The following is a 22,805-nucleotide window of genomic DNA, read 5'->3' as shown; positions in this document are numbered from 1 at the left end:
TGGGCTCACTCATTTTTAATAATGAGAATAATATTGACCTACCTGAGTGCGTGTGCATTAAAAGCCTGATGTGATACTTCTCTTCTAAAAAGATTAAAGGCATTATGTATTTATATTATTCACTGTTTACTATTAATTCCTTATATTGCTCTCTATTCAATAAAGGAAAGGCAGGAAAATAGAACCAGTTATGCATAAATGTAGTCAGAGCACCAATCTAATTTTTAGGTCTAAAAATTGGTGCATGATCTTTAAGATCTGATTTGCCAAGGCACAATATTTATCTACAACCGTGCAAAAGCCTCGTCTTGTTATCAACCCAAAAGGGGCATCTGTGTAACCTTTCTTTTCCTCACATTACCTCTCAAGGCATGGGAATGGTGTAAATGAATTGCACTTCCCAGGCATTCTGTTGCTGAGATACCAGGAACAGAAATCCAGCCTACCTCTATTTATCTCAGCATTAAAAAAGAAAATCATATCATTTCACCAAAATGGGCAGGTTATTGAAAGTAAAAAAGAAAAAAATAAAGATAAAAAAAGAGTTAAAATTTGTGACCATAACCTTTCTCCATAGTTTAGGGGTCTTTTTTATCACCATTGCCAGTCCTATATCATTTTGAGGACAATTCATCAATGATTGCACCATTAGTGCTGATCTTTGCCTCCCTTCATCATCTGCTCTTTACACGGTACCAATAGTAGAAATTGTTTCTGATAAGCTTTGACCTGAAAGTTCTGTCAAATACACTGTTCTAATCTTTGGGACAAGCACCCCTATGGGATGATTTATCAAACCTAAGACACATTTATATAGGCAAGATTTACTGCACTCTTAAGGGGCACATCTCTTGATTACAAAGGAACTAAACACCACCAGCTTACCATGCACATCAGAGGGGAGCTCAGGCAGAGCAATCTAGAAAAATATTTTGTAGCTAAAATACAGAATTTTATTTCAGGCTGAAACCTGTGCCTTTCTGGAGCAGTATCTGAAGACCCGACAGGAAACCTTTGGCATTTGTGATGGCACTACGCAGCTACATTTGGGCTACTGAACGAAAGCCATGATTTCCGTGGAACTTAAATATAAACTAAGGCTGGACTCCGATGGGTAGCCATAGATCTCTAGTGCCAGTTGAAAAGCCTGAGCATGTCAGAGACATCCATATGACTAAGATGACAAAAGACTTTGGGGAGAACTGCCAGTTGGAGCAGCAGCTGAAGGCCAGATGAAATTCCCCCGGGGCATCTACATGCAAATCCCAAAATTAACTTTCTTTACCTATGAGCTGAACTTCTTGGTTTAGATGAAGCTAATCCCCCCCATATGAAGCATAAAAAATGAAATCCCTTTAACCATTCTTGATCAAGTCAGACTTGGGATCTATTCTTAGCCTGGCGTTTGTGCAAACTGGTATGTTCTTATTCAGGTTTAAAAAACTTTTAGTTGGCCATGCTGCTAATCTATATGCAGCATGAGTGGAACAAATTTGATTCAAAGAACCTTTCAATTTTCAAAGGTCATCTTTAATCTAGACTTGATAAATATATATTTTAGAGTAGGCACATTCCTAATATTATAAGTGGAGGAAGGAGAAAATAGGATAAGAAAGCATAATGGCCCAATACAGCTTATGAAATCAAGTGGAGGGAGGCCAAATCCATTTGCATGGGAATGTCAGGCAAAGGTCCAAGGATAGAAGGGCAGTGACAAGACAATCATTTGGACAAGTGAAGATATGATACATGGTACATGGACAACATACCACTGGGGTATAAGATCAGTTTCCTGACAGCCTAGCATGGGCACATGCGTGTAGGGAAAAGGTTTTAAAAGCTGCTAATTTTGAAGAAGGAAGAGCAGAAGGAAGAGAGGAATCATGTAAGAGTTAAGTAATACTGGGGACTTTTGAGATTAAAAAATGATTTTTCAGAGTTCTTGCATCAGAATATTAGTTATTCAGAAAAAATGGACAGGGATTGGTGAAATCAAGTTCTCTTCCACAGGAATAAATTATTGCAAAAATCTAAAAGACAAGTGAATTCTAACTCTGATTCATCTCAGTATGATCTTTTTATACACTTCTGATAAATTCATTGTAACAGTACAATGATCAAACATTTTCAAGATCATTTCTGTCATCTTTCTTTTTCATGTCAAAAATACAAACTCCACATGCAGTCACTTTGAAATAGCTTTTCAGTATTCATTTTTCAAGAGAAGCATGTTGACTATTTTCTTATTAAACTTTGTGTCAATGTATACTTAAGCAGTGTTGAAAACAGGCTGATGCTAAATCCTAGAAAACCATGAAGACTGCTATTGCTATTGTGGTATGTTTAGCAGTGGAGAAGGCAATAACGTAAGTAGCCTGTGGGGAACCAGTGTCATATCAGCCCCAGGAAAAGAAAAAATAACTGATAAAACTCAGTCAAAAGAAACTGAGGGTAAGAATGTGCCTGATATTAGTGAATATGATTTTATAGACATAACCTCAGATGAACAAAAATCAGTTTCATTCATTGAGGAAATTTCAGATTTGATGAAAGAGACCTTTGACTTAGTGCTTCATAGTCTGTTTATTATTTGAGAAATGGTTTCTCAGTAGGAGGAAAAGTGCAAGTGTTTTCCCTCTGGGATTGATACCTTTCCTTTCCAGTGACCAGATTTTTTTTTAAAGTCCAGGGAAAAATACACAGAAGGGAAACATGATACCACTTTTCTAATCTGGAGACAGTAGCATATAAAGAAAACAAACCAACCTCCCTGCCCATAAAGGACAGGATAAGAGACCTTGGTCTTAAACTTCAGTCAAGGAGAGTCAGTTTGGAAATTAGGGGGTGGGGGCTGGATTTTGCTAATGGAATTTTTTAATCATAAAAATAGGGAAACAGCAGAGCAGATAGTCAGGAGTAGGTCCGTGGACATTTATTGATTACCAGTGCTAACTGTTCCCTTCTCAGGAGACAAAGTAAATGGCTTCTTGAGATTCCCTTGAGCCCTATTTTCTACGATATTTTTATTTTCATTTTAACCCACAGGAATATCAGAAAAGTAAACTCCATATAAAGTACATAATTTGCTGGAGGACACATTTCAAAAAGCAGCTGTCAAAGAGGAGCCATCACCAAATAAAGATTTTTGCAACTGAAGTTCCTGAGACTTTCACAGGCTCACGAGCTTAGAGGGCTTTCAGAAGGGATTTGAAAATAAACTGAAAAGAAACCTACCACTTAATTTAGGAGGATGACATAGTTAATGGCAGAAAGTATAACAATGGGCAGGAGGCGGCAGTTACAAGGAATTCTGTCCTTAAACAGAGTAGATACGTCTATCTAGCCCCGGGGTACCTGAGCTATTTCTCCTGCCCATCACCTACCCACCCTTGGGACTGCCTGCAATACGCCTGTTCTGCACAGGATTTGGGGCATGCAGGACACCCCATTTGCAGGTTTACAGAAAATAAAGTGGGTGAGATAGGACTCAAGGTGCCTGAAACCTGTAGCTGGTGCAGTTGGGAAGTATTGCTGCTGTGAGATGGCAGCTTGTTATGACCTGATGTGTGCAAAGTCCTGCTTCTCGGTGGGAAGCAGAGTATGTTCTTCCCTCTCTGCATCTGGCAGGCCTGAGGTTCAGCCCTGCAAACCAAAGTCCAGCCTTCCAGGTAATTTTTGCAAGGATTTTTTTATATATATATATGATTTCACATCTCCGGCAAAGCAACTTTCTTGCCCCTCTCCTGCTGTAACCACAGACAGCATTACCTCAGGACGTCTGCTTATAAATTTCAACAAACATAAATACCTCAGATGACATCACATCCTCTAAAACTAGAGAGCTCCATAGAATAACAGGAGGTGAAGGGAAAAAAAGAAAGAGTCTGCACTAATGAGACAAAACTGGGCAGGGCACTCTTCAAGAGGGTGCTGGGGCATAATATGAGGTAGCCGAAAATTGCAGAGCTGGGCTTGATGTGAGCGAGAAGGCGGCAGCAAGAAAGCAGGAGCAGGAGCAGATGCAGCCTGATGAGCATGGGAAGAGGACGGCGAATGCCGTGACCGAGAAGGGGCACAGAGTGATGTGAACGTGGCTCACATCTCCGGCACTGCTTACCGAGCCGTTCAGCCTTTTGCCTGCACATGGGATCCTTCTGTGGAAGGATCAGCCAGGCTGGTGCTTGTTAATCCTATGGCACACATATATATCCTCCCACACAGCCTGGGCAGAGAGGGGACCCCCAAACACCGGTGGTGCAAATCCTCTAGAAGATGGCCAGTAAGGTCGCAGTCACTTCGTGGTCCCTGTACACACAGCGGAGAGAAATAAGCACTTCCAAAGTGTGCTTCAACCTCTCCTGAGAGGTGTCAAAACAAGTCAGAGTCCTGCTGTCAATCAAAGCCTGTTGATGGAGAGGAGTTCGATCAGACCGTTGGCTTGAGCGTCTTGATTAAGTGACATGAATCTGGGCTCATTTGTTTGTGACAGGAAGGTGGTTTTCTACATTTGTTTGTTAAAAAAAAAAATCAAACAAACAAATCTGTACTTGTATATGCTATCCGCTGCATGCTTTGGCGATGCTTTAACATAGACTACTTGCATGTTGGCAGGCATGTGGCTGTTGCTAATATAGGCACAGCCCTGAGCTAAATAAAGCTTTGTGGCTTATCTCAGGCTCTGACTGCAAGCCAGGGAATTTTGTGTCTTTCTAAAAAGGCTGGATAGTCCTGTACCTTTTCTTTTTTTCCCATTCCCACAAAACCATGAAATGCATTTATCATGTGGGACTCCCAGGGGATTGTGGTAACTCCAGACCTTGCCATGTCTTTTTGAAACTGGAGCTGGCAAAGATAGAGGGGGAAAAGGGAAATCTCCTTGAGGTCATCTAGACCTTATTTTCTCCCCATGCTTGTACCAGAGGGTACAGCAGTGGGCAAGTATTTCAGCTAGCTCTGAATAGTCTCATGTTTATCCAGTCATAAAACTTTTGGGCCCTCAGGTAGCTGCTTTTCTGACATTTTGTCTTAGATATTTCTGTTCAGTGCTGTGTTACGCTGCAAAGTTCTGCCTTCTATGGGTAAATGATAGCAATACTTACAGGCATTTCATATGCAGAGAAAGACTTGAACTTCTGGAGGAGTGAGGGACAAAACTGTGCTCAAATGGGAGCACCCTAGAAATGAACATTTAAATCACATTGATAATATGCAAGAAGGGAAAGAGAAAGAAAAGCAGCTCAGGTGACTCCAGCACTGAAGAACCTGATTCATCAAGACCACCACCATTAGTCATGTGAAGTGTAGGCAATACTGTGAAGATTGTCCACAGCTTATTCATATTTATGGACTGATAAAATGATGGGAAGAAAGGCTGAAAGGGATCTCTAGGGATCCTATGATACATCTTTTTAACCCAAGACAGTTGTGAAGAATGGACTGCATACATGGTCCTACTGACCTCAGAGAACGCTTCCAGTGAGAACCACCACAAGGAATAGAGATTTATCATTACATGATGTGTGCATGCTCAAGGTAAGCAGTGGGTACAGGGTCACTACACCCAAGTTGCCACAAGTCTTGATGCAGGATCCCGGAAATTATGATATTGGCTTCTAATTAGTTTAGCAATATTATTGGGATTATTTTATTTTCTTTCTGATTTGTAATATTTCACAGGAAGTTAAGGTTTTCTGGCAACAAATGAATCCTAAAGATATTTTTTTAAAAATCACATGATTCTAGGAACTGAATTTTAAGGAAAAATATCAAATATCATTTGTATTTTCACAAGTTTATGGGACTTAATAGGAGATCAAGCTTGGAAAATACAGTATACACACGCACTAGATGATAGGCACAGAAAAAGAAATACTGTTTGAAGCAGAACTAGGTGTGGGGAGACGAAAAATGACAGGAGGAAAAATAAGGCTGACGATTAGGATATATTTCCTGAAAATCGCAACTACCAGATGACTGAGAGTTTCCCAAGGGAAAGGGTGGGAAATCTCTTCCCTTTGGCTTTTAATATTGGATAAAGCCCTAAGGCACAATATCACAGAATCCGCTATCATAAATGCCAGCTCAGGTTATCACTTTTTGCCTGGAAATAATTTGCCCAAACAACATGCTGTGTGTCGAATTTTGCCCTTTAAGCAATGGCTTTCCCAGCTTGCATAAGAGCATTTAAGCAGCTCCAGCCACCTAATCCTCTAAAGACATTTTTCCAAATGTTCGGTTATTAAAATCCATCCAGTAAAATTCTTGCTGGAAGAAAGGTTCTGGTCAAACAAATCATTTGCTGGAGCATAGTGTTTTGACACTCTGCTCTGTAAACAGTTTTAGAGTATCGCTTTAAAATGTTTTAATAACAATGATAATAATAGTAATAGCCACTCCACTATGTCACTTTTTAATTGTATTATCTCCCTGAGAGAAATTTAATTAGAAGCTGCCAGGTTACTAAAGACACCAAACCTGATGCAAAGGTTTAGCCTCTTAGAGACTGCATTTTGCATTACGCTTTTTATTAATATTATCTGCTTCCAAACCCCTGCTTCCCCTTCTCTGGGAAATACCATGCTTTTAAAAAGGTCAGCTGGAGAGAATAAATGGCTTTTTATTAAATGCAAACCTTATGGATTTTCACTTCTGCTACATAATGGTTCGCCTGTCATTATGAAGTGGAATTAAATATTTTACAAGGGAGAAGAAGTTAATACTTTTCGGATGGCAAACAGCAAGCGTGTCCTGCACCAGATACGCAGGCAGTGAGTGCTCTTAAAGAGCTCTGTTGATTTTAACCCAAGTTGCTGGCATTAGGTTTCTTTTCTGAGTTGCTTTTTTTCATTATTATATGAAATATAGTAGCTCGTGGGAATCCCATCACGGTGGTAACTACACTGTCTTTGGTGTTACAAACATGCATAATTAGAAATGTTCCCTGTCTCTGACACTTTACAGAGGGAGTCATCTCTTCTGTAAGATGTCTACAAATTAAGTCTCTTGCTTTATATAATCTGTCCTTCAGTAGTTCATGAAGAAGTAGGCAGCTTTGGAGGGCATTTCGTTCATATTGAAGCCCATGATTTTCTACACATATTTTTGGGGCTGCTGGGCAGGTCCGTTTGGCCCAGACCTACCAAGAATTCTTCACAAAAGAGATTTAAGAAGCCCATGGAATAAGACCTGGAACTAAGACCTCCCTTTTTTGAGGGGGACCTGAAAAGACTGTGCTGATGAGTTATGCTTTCCATTCAACTGCTCCTCCATCCTGACCCATCTTTAAATGTCAGTTTGACCTGACCTTCCAGGCTAAAACCAGAAGCATTGACATGGCTTTTCACTAGCTGCTACAGCCTGTATTTTGGTGGTTAGGGCACGTTAGGCTAAGTGAACTAAGAGTACCAGAGCACTGGTTCAAGCTCGTGCGATGTCATCCGTACTGTAATTCCCGATAGGCACAAAAACCCATCACCTCCAGAGAGGAAAGACTTCAGCTGCATAAATTCAGACCCGTTTTTTGTCCTTCTTGCCCCATGGTATATAGGAAAGGACCTGGTCTGCTTTGGTTAAATATAGCCAAGTGGATGATGGTCCTTTTCAGGCAAAGGCAGCATTGGGTCCATGTTGTTGCTGAAGTGCAATATCTCAGTTTAAATACTTCTCTCCAGATGAGGCCTTACAAAGGTTGGTTCCTGGCTGCCACTGACAGCAGACCAAGATGTTGTTAAACCTTGTAAGAGTGCATCATAACTGGCAAATAAGCGACTTACGATCTACTCAGATCTGTCTCTGAAGAACTTATGTCTAATCTGTCATTCAGCATCTCTATCTATGCAGTTAATTATCCCTGCCTAATAAATATCCCTCTAATTTTAGCCATCAGAAAGTTTCCAGTTTAAACTGATCAGCCAGATTGGCTCACTGGATAACAGAAAAATGATCAGAATCTCCAAAGTTTCCTGCCATCCAGAAATAGGTGGGATGTATCATCAAGTAAAAGTGTCCACCCCATGTCCAGAGAATCCTAGCTGATAGCTAAATCAGACACCTAATTTTCAGATGCCTAAAGGTAGATGCAATGAAAATCTCCTAAACAGTGTAGAACTCCATTTGTCATTGAATTGCATCCAAGCTTTCCCCCAGGGTTTCTCCAGTTTTTCAAGATGCTATTGAAATTTATCCTGTCCTCCAACATACTCACAACTCCTGTCAACACATGGCTGATTTCGGAGGCTTTGAATGCCGAATTTCATTCTTCAGCGCAATCAGTACGTCCAACCTGCTAGAGGGAGGAGGTGTTAATTCCCAAATCGCCAAATTCTATGGATGTACAAAAGGCAAAGGTCTCCTACAACTGCTGTTCCCAGAAGGTTTTGCTTAACTGTAAGGGTTCTGTTATTCGGTTGTAAATATCTCCACCTGATTGAGTAATGCTAGCCTCTAATTTGGGTCTGCCCTGTACATTTTTGCATAGTTTTGCTTTCTAGAGGATTCACAAAACTTTGCTGAGCGTACACTGTGCCTAGCCCACAAGGAATGGGAGGATTTAGGCCATACTGAAACTCTATATTTCCCACTGCAGTTTCTCTGCATTGGTGTTTGCACTCACCTGCAGTTCTGGGCAACCTTGTGACTTTGATGAGGTCCCGTTCATAGCATCAATTTTACCCATCCACTGGTTTATCTTCATCCCTTCCTTATACAGACAGTTGTGCTCAAACTGAAGGCATATTTGGTTTACAAATTAACAGGGAATTTTTTAGGACATTCGCAATGGCAGGGTATTGAGCTTACTGTGTGTTTGGGATGTTTCAAGGACAAGAAAAAATAAGGTCCAGATATTTTGCTGATAGGGGAAGGAGAATATGATACCTCCAAAATGTTTGAGGGCAGGGAAGTACATAGGTGGCAACTATTTACTCCTACATAGACAGGAATTAAGTTTAATAACCCAGACTCTCTCCACTGTAGCTAAAGGAAAGTTAATGTTCACAGGTAGGGATCTCCTTGATGTGGTTTCAAAATGGAGAGTTTCCATGGTATAATGTCAGAAACAAGAAGACCTTCTACTTCTCAAAAGCCAATTTATTCCCTAGTAGATCCGTGCTTTTTTTTTTTTGCCTTTTTTTTTTTTCAGCACCTCAGAAACAAGGGTAAAATGTTGCTCTTTAAAGATCACTGAAGTTCAGTTTCACACTAACAATAACTACATAGTATATAGTGTTTTTGCTGTCCTTTGAATTTTCTTCTTTACAAGTAAAGGCATCCAAATACAACGTTATACCAGTCACAAAATATTGAGCCTGAAAATTAATAGTAGTGGGAGCCTATGTGTTACCTCCCCCTCTTACCTAAATATCATTATCCTTTATTTATGGCCCCTCAGAATCTGTAAGACCTAAGGGATAGTTTTTTCTTGTTTATTTTACATGCTCTGTGTGTTGTTTTTTAAATTCTGTCATGTCCCATATAATTGTAAGCTGTCTCTTGAGAATCTGTGGTCTGTTTTCATACAATTTCCCATTATTTTTGGTCAGTGTATGTATTTATACTTTTTTTCCTTGCAAAACTAACAGCATAAACAAAATAAACTCTGCCATGTGAAGCACTTAGTTGGCATCTTCTCTGAAATTCACACTAGGTATAAATTTATCTTTCAGGCCAGAATAAAACATCTAAAAAGTTGCATGTAAAGAAAGGAGTTAGCGCTTTATATTTTTTGCTTCATGCATGTCTTTCTGCTGAAATAAATTTAGGATAGCCCTGACCAGAGGATAGCCTTGCTCCCTTTTTCAGAAATTTAAGGTTGTGATTCAGGTCCTCAGACTTAGGTGTCTGCTGCCATTTGAGGTGGCTGAGGGCATCCTGTCTTGTGCCACTACAGATAGGTCTCCTCTCCATCCTGTGTCAAATTTGCCATCCTCCTAGGGATGTCAGATATCTCGTTGTGCCTCAGATTATCTTAAATGTTGAGTAAAATGTCTCTCACTCCTGCCAAATCGCAGAGAGGGGTTCATCTTACCCTGCTGTGGGCACCTACCTTTGCTCAGCTGGATTGCTTTTCAACTCCACAAACCAGACCTCATTGATGCCATTAATTATCATGGGAGCTTGGATACCTGCTCACATGGAAGCACTGATATGTATACATATAAGTCTTGGCATCTTAATCTGTAAAGCAAATCCCACCTATGTGTTGTAGCTGCACTGTTCTGCTCACACATAAGAGTTTACAAGGAGAAGTAGCATGAGATAAATTTCACACCAGCTGAATAGGTTGTAGTCAGATTTAATAAGCAACCACTTAATGATGTATTTGATTTGGGGAGCTGCATGGATATTTTGGCTTCCAGTGGTTCCTTGTAGACACCCGGGCCAGCTCCTCATCTGGTGTAAATGAATAATGCTATATTGGTTGTAATTAGAGTCTGCATAGTTTAGGACAGCTGAAGTTCAGGCTCACTTTTGCCCCAAATAAAAATATTTCTGTTTCACCAGCGGTGACAGAATGAGAAGATCCCATGCTTAGTTTTCTTTCTGAAATGTTCTTCAGTGGAAGAGTCCCCGACATTGGTAGTAATTACACATTGTCAAAAAGACTTAAAGACAGCAGATAGATTAGGAAAGTATCTCCTCATCCATTTGTGAAGTTTCCTTTCTAAAATTGTGTTCTTCTCTCTTCATGACTGGGTTACAAACTTAGGAGAACATTTAAAGCTCAAAAATTGGTATGATTTGCGAAGGGAAACAATGACCAAAACCCTTAACTTGTAAGAAAAAAAGCACCATGGTCCTGAAAGCTGGTTGGGAGCAGCACAGTAAAAAATAATCTCAAAATTATATTAAAATGGAAACACAATTTGATCTGTCTTCCTAACTCTCCTCACGTTCATTCAGGACCGCATCTTCTCACCCTTTGGGGAAGACTGGAAATTTTCTTATGCTCACAAGGACAGGTTAGATGCGTTGTTCAAGGTTGCCCAGGAAACCTGTGGCATAGCTGGAATTTGAACAAGTCCAGTCACTCCTAGTCCAGCCCCTTAACCACAGGGCTCTCAGCAGTGTTAGCCACAACAGCTGTTGGACTTGGCTCTGCAGTTGTGGGAATTTGCCTATACAAGAAGGGAGGGAGAAGGAGGCAGTAAGGGGGAGGGAAACAGAAAGAAAATATAGGTAAACTATTTTATTTTTTTTAGCTGAGGGACAGGTCCGTAGCTTGCAGAACAATACATGCTGGGTCATTAAAATGCAGCCAGGGTTGATGTTGTCAGGCGCTGTGATCATTTACGGAGTCAGAGCCAGAATACAATGCTGGCAAAGGGTTTTATTGTTTCCTGTACTTGCTGGTTTTGCTCTCGTAAACATGCCATTCGAGTCAGCATGGTAGTTATGTGTTATTAAGTGGCAGGTCTGTGTTTACGAGCACGGTCAGGATCGCAGACTCAGAGCAAACTTACAATTTAGAGGGGTTCATGGTTCCCCTCCGTCTTGTCGAGCATCTGTGGATGGAGCCTGCTTCAGATGGTTTGACAGCTCACCGTCCTGCCCCCCCTCCTCAGCCTCATAGTGCTGAGTTTAATCTTTTTTGAAGGAACTTTGACTGGAGTGCAGATACCTGTTTCCTGACGGGTGATAATTCACTGACGTCACTAGGATCGGAGCCAGCGTTCCCTTACTGAAGAGGCAAAAGAGGTGCTGCGCTGGAAAAAGAAAAGAGCCCATCCCTTCCACCGCCCTGTCTCCAACTGGGACAAATGTACTGCTCGGCAGGGTACATGCACAATGCAAACCTCGGAAACACTTTGAGATAGGAATGGTTTTTTCCCCACAATGTATTATTTCAGAGCCTAGAACAAAGTAATAATTAATGACTGTTGTTAATTCGTTGGGGAAAGTAGATACCAGATGATGAGATAGTGATTGATGTGTGAATTATGAGGACTGGATGACTGTTACAAAAAAGACATTTAGATGTCTTGGGAAGAATAGATCTCACCTAATTTTAAAGTTAGATCTTAAAGCCTGGGCAACACCCTAGGCTGTCCTCTCTAATCACTTCAAAACTCAATACAATAATTCATTTCATTCCAAGGTAAGCATCTAAAAAAGCTCAGATTAATTTCCTTTTTCAGGTGTATTTTTCCTCACTGGTTGTAAATGCAGTCTATGATGACTAGCTTGTACTTTATTATCTTCCTTTCATACAACTAAATATAGGTGAGCTTCGTCCCACCTATTCTTGCCATTGAATCCAGCACAGTTCAGACCCCAACAAGCCTTTGTGAGTCTGGGCCTTGTAGGCTGTGTGGTTTTATCCCATTTGTGTGCCATCCACAGTCCCAGAAGTTAGGATAAATTTACAAGAGCTGTCAACAAAGCTGTTTCTACATAACTGCTGGCAGCAAGTGCCCCTGACAATATTTTTGGCCTCAATGGAGTTACCAAATTATGTAGTGCCACTGAAATACTGTTGGAAGAGCAGAGGCATGGAATTGCATTGCTTCCCAAAACAACAATGTTGTCGTAATATCTTCAACCTGCTTGTTTGCAACTCAGTTCAAATCCAGCTGATAATAAATTCTTCTTCCCTAAGACGATAAACCTCTCATCCCCGCGCGGGTTGAAGCACCAGACAATAAAGAAATGAGATTCAATGAACTCTCTAAGAAAAATTAGTCCATTGAGTTAAAGTGGCTAAAATACCCACTGGTTTTTGTAACTAACTTCACACAAGGAATGATTTCTTCAGACTGTCTGTCTATTTTTCCTAGGCAGTCAAGTAGGTAACCCATTATGCGTTCCTACATTACAGTTCCTCTCTAATCCAAATGCTGGTTTTTCTTGAAGATTGCTGCTGGGGTCAGCATCCTATTCACATTGTATAAAATCCATACAGCTGATCATCTCATCTGTAGATGAAACAACCTGGCTCCTCATGGGAAACAACATCCAGTCTTGGAGAAATGTGCTTCAGATGCTGAAAATTGTGCTTCTTTTTAATATAATCATAGCAAATCAGTATTTTTTTTTCTTTCTGTGCAGGATAGGAAGCAGAAGTGTCAATATAGGGAATTTCCAGCCTGAGCAGAAGTATGAGGTCCAGAGAATGCTATCAGAGATCTTGTCTTTATGAGATCTCCAGCTCAGTTTCACAGTCATGAGATCTGGAGACTTAATCTTGGGGATTGGTATTTTTTTTTTATTATTAATGATAGCCATAAATTAGGTGTTTGCCTCCACAAAGCTCCTCCTCTTAGCTGGCTCCAGAGAATTGCCCTGAAGGAAAGATTGCCAGGGACCTAACCAACCCTAATTCCAGAAACAGGCCCCTTATTCACCAAACCATGTTACCAAACACAAAGCCTGAAACATTTGTTGAAAGATAAAAAGTGTGGAAGAGCACATGTCAGAGTTCTTTACACAAGTCTATAGAAAGCCATTTTATTTCCCGGCAGTTAGCTAGTACCCCTGTGAAAGGATGAAAGAAGATGCAGGTCAGCTCTTTAAAACAACAAATTAGGAGATGAAACAGAGGTTTGCAGCCCTAAGGATGTGGGAACACTGTCCAAGTGGCTCTACTAGACTTTTTGGGGTTTTGCACTCAACTCCAAAAACTGGTAGAAATGTTTTGCATTACTGAAAACGGGAGAAAATGTTGCCTTTGATATTTCAAATTATCGAAAATACAATCATAAAGGATCAGTTTCTGCCACCAACTCACCCCAACACCATCTCCCTTTTGATTAGTTCTGCCGTTCGGGAATCTCCTCTATTCTGTGGGTTGATTTAAAGCACCTTAACGCAGATCTAACTGACGGTGTGAACCAAGAGCCGTGGCTGCTGAAGAGCAGAAAATGATGCTGACGCAAACTCTGTAAGGGCAAGACTCAAAGCAGGGGTTGCTGAGGTCTCTCATCTGATCCAGTTTGGACTACACGGAATTAGAAATAAAAGGAGAGTACTCAGGGCAGCATCACAGCCTTCAATGATGTTTTGGGTTTGTGTGGCGGGGTTTTGGAAGCGGTGGAAGGTCTGCAGGGCTGGCTCCTGTGAGAAGCTGCTCAAAGCTTCCCTGGCTCCAAGTTGGACCCGCTGCTGGCCAAGGCTGAGCCCGTCAGCAACGGCGGTAGCGCCTCTGGGAGAACAGATTTAAGATGGGGAACCTGCAGCTGGGGAGGAGATTGGGATGTGGGAGGAACCCCTCTGCAGATACCGAGGTGAGTGCAGAAGGAGGGTGAGGAGGAGCACGGGAGGAGGGGATGCCCCCGCAGCCCGTGGTGAGATGGCAGGCTGTCCCCCCCAGCCCATGGAGGGGAGTGGGGGAGCAGATGCCCACATGCAGCCAGGGGAGAGAGGAGCCCACGGCAGAGCAGGGGGATGTCCCCCAAGATGGCCGGGATGCCATGGGAAAGCCCCGCTGGAGCAGGCTGTGCCTGAAGGACTGCAGCCCGTGGAAAGGACCACACTGGAGAAGTTCGTGGAGAACTGTCTCCCATGGAGGGACCCCACGGTGGAGCAGGGGAAGAGTGTGAGGAGTCCTGCCCCTGAGGAGGAAGGAGCAGCAGAGACAACGTGTGATGAACTGATGGCAACCCCCATTCCCCATCCCCCTGCGCTGCTGGGGAGGAGGAGGTGGAGAAATCGGGAGTGGGGTTGAGCCAGGAAGGAGGGAGGAGTGAGGGGAGAGTGTTCTAAGATTTGGTTTTATTTCTCATTATCCTGTTTTGATTTGATTGGTAGTAAATTAAATTGGTTTTGTTTTTTGCCCAAGTCAAGTCTGGTTTTTTTCTGGGACCATAAGTGATGAGCGACCCCTCCCTGTCCTTGTCTTGGCCCACGAGCTTTTCCTTATATTTTCTCCTGCCCATCCCACTGAGGCGGGCGGGGAGGAGTGAGCAAGTGGCTTTGTGGTGCTTTGTTGCCAGCTGGACTGAAACCATGACAAATGGATAAAGAACCATCTGAAGGCACAGGGAAAGGATCAGTGTCTAAGGGGTAACAAACTGCCTCCTTTGCCTATGCCGAAGGGGAAGACAAGGTGAACTCTGAGACACCCACTCCCACCTCTTTCCAGCATAGGTCTCTGTAGCTACTACGTAAAGAGGGATGGTACCCTGGTTGTCTTTAATTTTTACCCCACCTAGGACCCAGATGAAATCCACCCCCAGACTTCTGCCCCCACCCAGCATCCCTGAAAACTCCCTGCCTTGCTCCTTGCCTCCTGCAGCTACCCAGAGCCCGGCCACCCCTCCCTGGACAACCTCTTCTCTCCAACCCCCTCAGCCACGGGTGAAACCTGTGTTTGCTGGGGCGATGGAGAAGGCATGAGGGGGCTCTGACTCGGTGAACAATTCCAGCTGATGCAACATCAGGGCTTCTGAGAGAGCAGAGACTGTCTGTGCATTAAGAGCAGCCTGATAGCAGCCCAATCACCCTTAAAGGGCAATGACTTTTAGTAAGGGGACAGGCTAGGTATGTTCCAAAGGCCACTGAAGTCAGCAGGAAAAGACCTTTTGTTTTCCGTGTGCTTTGGATGAGACCCAGAAAGAGCAATGAGTTAAGGCAGGGACACTCTCACACAGCTGAAGTTGCAACTCAAAATGGCCTGTATTTGCTGAGCAGAAGTGAGTGTGGGTCAGGAAGGCTGCTGAACTTTCCTTTCCTTTACAATTGTTTGCCTTGTTTTGGAGCCTAAAGCAATAGAGTAATTCCATGACAAAATTCAGGGCCAGAGAAGCTGACAGAGCAAAAATTGTGACCAATAGAAGATTCTCAATCAGTTCCTCCAACCTTAAGAATTTCATTTATGTCGTCTGGCTTAATTCACAGTTCCTGCCATTCATTTATTTGAAATACTGCATTCAAGTTTTGCTGGGTGGGTATTTATTATTTTTCTTATCACCAAATATAGTATGAGGCAAAGGCTCCAGCATCTACACCCTGAACCCAGCATGCATCCAGAGAAAACCAGCAATGACCACGAGCTCAGAAACCTCAGAGCAGGATCTGGGCTTCATTATTCTGGATTCCTGAGAGTGAGATAACCAAGACGACGGTTACGGGGACCCATCTAGCGTAACGGCCTTGTGGTTACATCTGGGTGTGCATTCTTCTGCCTCTGCACTTGAGGAAGGTTTTCTAATGTCCTGCAGTCTCATACTCCCATCAAGCCTTTCGTGCACTAAAGTGGGGCATGGTCTCCCAATTCCCACCTCAGCCCTGAGCTGAGCTTCTCAATAGACCCACTCAAACCCTGCTCGATTTCAGAGGTGTTGGCTTGCAACAGCCACCCTTACTCCTCTGTTAGGCACCCAAGCACTGTTTTGAGATATTATGTGAAGCACCACATCGGCTGAACTGAGCTCAGACTCCTGTCTCCTGCCTGGAGCCACTGGTGTTTCATAAAGTAGGTTTCCCTTCTTTTAAGACTGGCTGAAGTGATGCCTGAAGAAACTGCAGCCTTACCCATTCTTACCTCTGCGTGGACCCCTCTGGGGTGTTGGAAGGAACAGCCATTGCACCAGAATGGACAGAGAGGAGATGATAACTGCAAAAGCATGAAACTGGTCACGCAGGTGTGTGAGCACCAACACCCATCTTCAGCAGGGTGGCTAGGGTCTCGGTGTGCTCACTCTGGAAACACAGGTCCCTGGCTTGTGACTTTGGACCCCTGAGCAACAGTGCCCGGTTGAAAACAGTGCCATGTTTTGAAAACACAGAAGGTACAGTGAATCTTTAGCACAACAGGAAAAATCAACTACTCACAAGGGAAAGGAGATGCATCTGCTCCAACTGGATCCAGAATAGAGTCGAGACAGGGGTCTGAGCAACATTGTGCTGCCTTTCTCTACCTTCCATGAGTATCTTCAAGGCTACATATAAAAGCACAGTCCTCATCATACTGAGGACAGAAGAAGTAAAGATGACTGTGGTTCTGCTGACCCAGCAAGATCTGCCAAAATATGGACAGAAAGTGGTAAGTTAAGAATCCCACTGTCTTCCCAGAAACTACGAGATGGTGTCACATCTCAAGAGGCGTGACATAAGGAGTGCTTAAAGGTCTGTAGAACACATGAAGCATTGCAATATGAATCACATCATTCATACAGTTAGTTAAAATGACCACTTTCCCTGCACACACAGACAGATATAAACCCAAAGCGGCTTTCCCCTATGCAGATGCTGAATATTCTCTTCTGCCATATGGCAACAGTAAAAGCCTTAACAGAATAGACTCTAAGACCCCATCTCTATGCAGAGTAGTAGCATCTCTGCCTGATATTGCAAGTAAGGTAAGAAATACCAAAAGAGCTTGTCCATATGGTATTTATATGCCACGCATAGAAAGTGCAAGAAGCTGAGGAAGCCTGATCTTCTGAGGTTTCCTGCCCGAGCTCCTCCAGACCAGAGAGGTCTGGCTGCATTTGGAGACCTTCTGGGATGAGGAATTGAGCATGTGGAGATGTTCCAAGCCACCCCAAAAACTCTTGAGCACCAGCACTCTGCTAGACCTGGTGCTGCCCTGCTTCATAAGGCTGTACTTACAAACCAGGCAAATCAGGAGCCCTTACAAATGACTGCTTGCTTTTTCTGCAGATTGACATGTTTTCCAAAGATACAACATATAACACAATTCTTCTGGGCGTTTGCTTGGCAAGTAGTAGGAGATTAATCTACTATTTGTTTTAGACATGGATGTGCAGGCTTGTAACTAGGAAACAGAGTTCCTAAGAAAATCAGTATATTTTTATAGATGCAGACACAGAGATGTATATACACACATATATGTGCACGCATGTCTTTATATATGCACTTCAAAAAAGAGACTGCTCTGACCATCCTTGTTATCAGGCAGCTTTTGTATTCTGCTGCGATAGGTGAGTTTGTACTCTGTAATGGTTTGTAAATAAAACTTGTCTCATGCTTTGCCTGGCTGACGCCGGCATAATTGGCGTCTTGCTTTCACAAGCAAACACGTTCACTTGCTGATGTTTTCCAAAGCAGACAAACTGCTGCTTGGGGGTGGGTGGAAACAAAAGGCCAGGGAATAAGTGTCTTTATCGCCCTGCTGAAAAAGGTAGAAACTAACCTGGCTGATGATTCTTCCTGAGCTAATGAACAGCTGATCAGAGAGAGATCCCAGGGCTCTAAAGTTAACATTTGTGTTGCAACTGCCCCTTCTGGCTCCTGGTTACAGGGCCAAGTGCCTTTACTGACGTTGAATTCAATGGCACGATGCAGATTTACACCAGTGGAAAGTTTGGTCTGGAGTCATGTGTGGTTTCCTAATTTTATTAGAATTTTTTGTTGTTTTTCAGTGATACAGGGAGAAAATTCAGCTCTAAGCCAGAAACAATAACTTGCCATTGGGACATGGAAAGGAGGAGGGTGGAATAGCTGGGTGGAGGGGGAGCCTAGCCCATTTTAAACTTGTAAATTTAAAATAAACAGCTGGATCACAGGGGGAAACAGAAAGAAAGGGGAGGGGGGGAAGTACACAAACTCAGCAAAGTTCCAGTGTACTCTGAAGACTGCTGATGCTTAAAGATTGAGAGACCCCAGATTTCATTTCTTGGCAGCTCAGGCAAGAAGGATGGTCTCCAAGGAGCTGCCGTCTCAGGCTGCAGAGGTGAGTAGCCAGAGGTTTATCCTGAAGGCTACTGGGCCTCTTAGAAGTTGGCATTCTTTCAGCATGAAAGATGGTAAAATATTAGCACTTTAAAAAGCCCATGGCTTGCACAGCAATAAATCTAAACGCTATCAGATGCCAGCATGTCTATCAATAATAAAGACAGATGTGCGAGAAGCTCTTTAATGCACACACAAGCATTTGCAACCCAGGGGCGAGGGGGTGATGGGAAAGAGAGAGAGGGCCAAAAAGGAAGGAATATTTCCAGGCTTAGACATATGAAGCCTACATCTCCCATAAATCTTCCAAGCAGAGGGTTCAGGCCAGATCTTCACTGCTGAATTTTTGTTTCTTTCCTTACATTAAAGCAATTAACAGCTGGCCAAAATAAATTAAAAAAATAAGAAAAAAATAAGAGGGGAAAAAAGAAAAGGACTGCATTCTGTTTAAATGCAGGTGCCAGTATGAACAAGAATCAGCATCTGACCCAAATGGGAGGTCGGTCTCTCCTTCCTTTCCTTTCCTTTCCTTTCCCCTCCAGATTTTACAGAAAGCATGTCAGGAGAGAGGTTTCTGGTCTACTTTCCTAAGGAAATAAAGCTTATGCAATCAAGTAGTGCACCTACATTTAGGCTTCTCTTTAACCCATAAGTCAATTTGAACCAAATTTGACAGACATCCGAGATCTGTGGATCTGAAAAATTAAGGTCCTGCAGTTTGGATGAAAAGAATCATTTGGATAGCAGATTGCTATTAGAAGGAAAAGTTGCATCTCTTTACAGGTAGAGAAAAATGACTTCTTCGGAGAAGAGCTGCAAAAAATCATGTGCCTTCTTAAGCACCAAAGCATTGGGACACGGCTCTGGAGGCAGTCAGGCTTTCTCCACTATGGGGCTCATGGCAGTGGACCAGGTGGAAAGACTGCCGCTTGGATCAAGACTTTTTCCTAAGTCATGGGCAAAGATGAAATAGTTTTCTTGAGTCAAAGTCAGCTCCCTTGGGAGAACATAATTTGAACTTCACTATCCCTGGAGAACCCTTCCCACCCCCAAGGATCAGACTGATGTGTCACTAAGAGTTCAAATAAACCAAGAGGAGAAATGGGAAGACAAAGAAAAGTCAAGGTGGTCACGCAGATCCTTAGTGTACTCACTCTGGTGAGAAAATGGTCTTTCTGGATATTGTTCCACGAATGGCAGAAATGGCAAGTCCTTCTTTCCTGTGGGTTTATGTCAGATGCCTGGATCCTCTGTGCGCAGATTCCTCCCTGAAGGTTAAGGTTTCTATAGCAGTGGTGCTCCTGTTTGGCCTCTCTCATGTCTCATGGGATTGCATTCTTGGCCTGTGCTTATGAAACATATCTTTCTGACCTCTACCCATCTGTCAAATTTGGATGAAATTACTGCAGAACTAAAAAGCCAGAAGGGACAGAAGACAGAGAGTGAAGACAGGCAAAGTGAGCTCATTTACTCTTTGGCACTGGGAAACCCTGATTGCATTTACTGGGTTCTTGTTTTTACTCTCAGACTTAGTTCTTTCGCTAAAACTATCTTCCATCTTTATTTTGGCTCCAGTGCCTGCTAGTCCTGTTCTGAATTTGACATTTCCATTGACTGCAGCAGACACCTAGTCTTATAACTTCCAAAAGACCATAACCCTCTCTAGGGAATGACTCAACACCCATACTCACAGCAGAACGCTTCCAGCTTTTGGAGCAGTTTTGACCATGTTCCCACAGAGCAGCCCCTCAGGCTCAAATATTCTTTTCTTGACCATGGTCTTCTCATGCTAGAAAATCTCACGCAAATCCTCCTGGCTGCTTTTGAACTGCAAGAGAATTATGCTTATTGGTAAAACCATAGTGGATATTTTGCTTTCTTGCCTATATGTGGCAGATTATCATGCTACCTTGTAAGATAATAGGAGAGCTCTCCCTAAGATGTCTGAACCCCAAAACAATCTATTTGCTATGCAAGAGCATCCTGGAACCTACATCTGAGGGGAGAAAATGAAAACAACTGAAAAGGTCAATTAACTAACATCATCAGAACCTGCTTGACCAGCTACACTTGTGCTGGTCACAAGTATTGAAACAGAGGGCTTCTTGTGGTTTTCAGCTGAAATAAAACTAATGAAATCAAAGAGCTTAACCCTTATCACTAGCAGCTGTACAGGAGCGGCAAATGCCTTCGTAGAGCAGTCACTAGAGAGCACCAAATATCCACACTCCCTCCAGGTTGCTTACCCATGTGGAGTGGGAATTACCGATATTGGAAAAAGTTGTGACTTACCACTTGTCTCCACCTAGCTTCACATATGTCTCTAAGTCTAGGGTCCAACATTCCTTTGGGGGTTTTATTGTCCATCTTTTGGGGGGAGTTGTTTGGGAGTGGAAAAGAAAAAAAGTCAGTAACATGGCTTAAGAAAATAGTTCAGAAGCAGTTCAGGAGACTTAGGTCCTTGTATCAGAGAAGTGCTGGCAATTAAGATAAGCAAAGTACGTTAAAGATTTCCTCTGTCTCCAAGGTGCTGTGGATTTGGTTTCTGTCCCAGCTGAAGACTCCTCAGGTACCTGTCTCACCTCATACCTCCGTTCCTCAGCTGTCAGCTATTCATTCATTCTGATTCATTAAATTCTTCTGCAGCTTTTAGGACTTATAGCAGCTTAATTAATCAATGATTTTAAGGGCTTTTCTGTCTTAAGTCTTCATGGAATCATTAGGCCCCTCCTCAGCTTCTTCATCTTTCCCACCTGTATGGAAAGCAGGGAAATAAATGTATCTAAAGCACCTATGCAGTTATATAGCAGGTATGAAAAGAAATCTTTGGTAACCACTGAACCTTAACTCTGTCCTTCTCATGGTCTCTGTGTTGCATTGCTTTCAATACCTTGTTGCGGGGTGTCTCATCACTCATTAGCCAGTGTCATAGGATTTCAGTATATCACTTTTGTTTATCAGAACAAAGGCATTTGGCTTCAAATATATTTCAGAACCAAAATTCCTCTGGGATACCTCATCTCATTTTTAAACCTAAAAGTGCTTAATAATGGAAGGGATCTATATTCCTCTTTCACAACATCAGTGAATATAGTGTCACTACGTACGTATGAAAGGTGAGAGGAAAGGAAACTCATTCTGAGCGAGCTATCTAGCTTCAGAAAATCCTTCTCAGCCCATCTGCTGCTGGTGCTCCAGTAGATAAGGGACACAGCAGGTAGCTCAGCTTAGCTCTCAGCCATCTCAAACCCTTTTTAGTCATCTTCTTGCTAGAAGCTTGCGTTTTCTCTGTAACCAGCCATCCTATAGACTAACCAAAGAAGGAATCTGGTGGACTTGGCTGCGTTAGGTTTACAGTTGGACTCGATGATCTTAAAGGTCTTTTCCAACCTGAATGATTCTAGGATTCTATGTCTTGTACTAAAAGCACAAGTAAAATCTGAGCTGTATCTTCCCAGGTGGAACTACAGGAGATGTGCCTCTTTCTTAGGCCGGGTGGAAAGGCAAACTGGGAATGCACACTGTCCATTGCACGAGGATACTGCCTGGGTGCTGCCCACTTCTGCATATTAGAAGCTCTTTCTCCTTTCTAGGCCCAGAAGATACCAACCCTAAGTCTGTCTCAGTCTCTTTTGGGAAAGTGAGCTTTGAAGGATGACGGCCTCCACTTCACAAATGGGGAAACTGAGGTAATGGAGTTAAGCGATCCCATCTTGTGATTCTGTGAAGTGCCTCCTCTTGTCTTAATCTCCAGCACAGCCTTTTAATGCTGAGCATTTCTATGTTGCCCTACAAGACACATCTTGGGGGTGGGTGGGTGATAACTGAGATTTTGGACCTCTCCTCTTCTACTTCATTCTTCAAAATGGCAATCTGATCTTGGGAATACTGGGTTGGACTTTTCAAGGAAAAAATTATAGCCCCCTCCTCCCTTTTTCTTCCCATTCTCTTTCAAAATCTTTCCTTAGTGGTTTCTCTCCTGAGGTGTTCTCTAGACAGGAGCTCTCTCTGTGTGTGTGTAGGTGGGAACAGTCTCGAAACTCATCAGCAGGAAAGCATGCCCCAGCGCTGCATGGGTGGCTGAGGCATGCAGCGCATCTCAATAACAAGTGCTTTTCTAACATCCTCTCCTTCTACCCTTTATCCTTTCCCTCACAACAGCCTCCTCTTGCCTT

The sequence above is a fragment of the Harpia harpyja genome, chromosome 1 (assembly GCF_026419915.1).
Source record: "Harpia harpyja isolate bHarHar1 chromosome 1, bHarHar1 primary haplotype, whole genome shotgun sequence".
NCBI classification, from domain to species: domain Eukaryota; kingdom Metazoa; phylum Chordata; class Aves; order Accipitriformes; family Accipitridae; genus Harpia; species Harpia harpyja.
The sequence above is the reverse complement of the archived record's forward strand: the minus strand, read 5'-3'. Positions refer to the sequence as shown.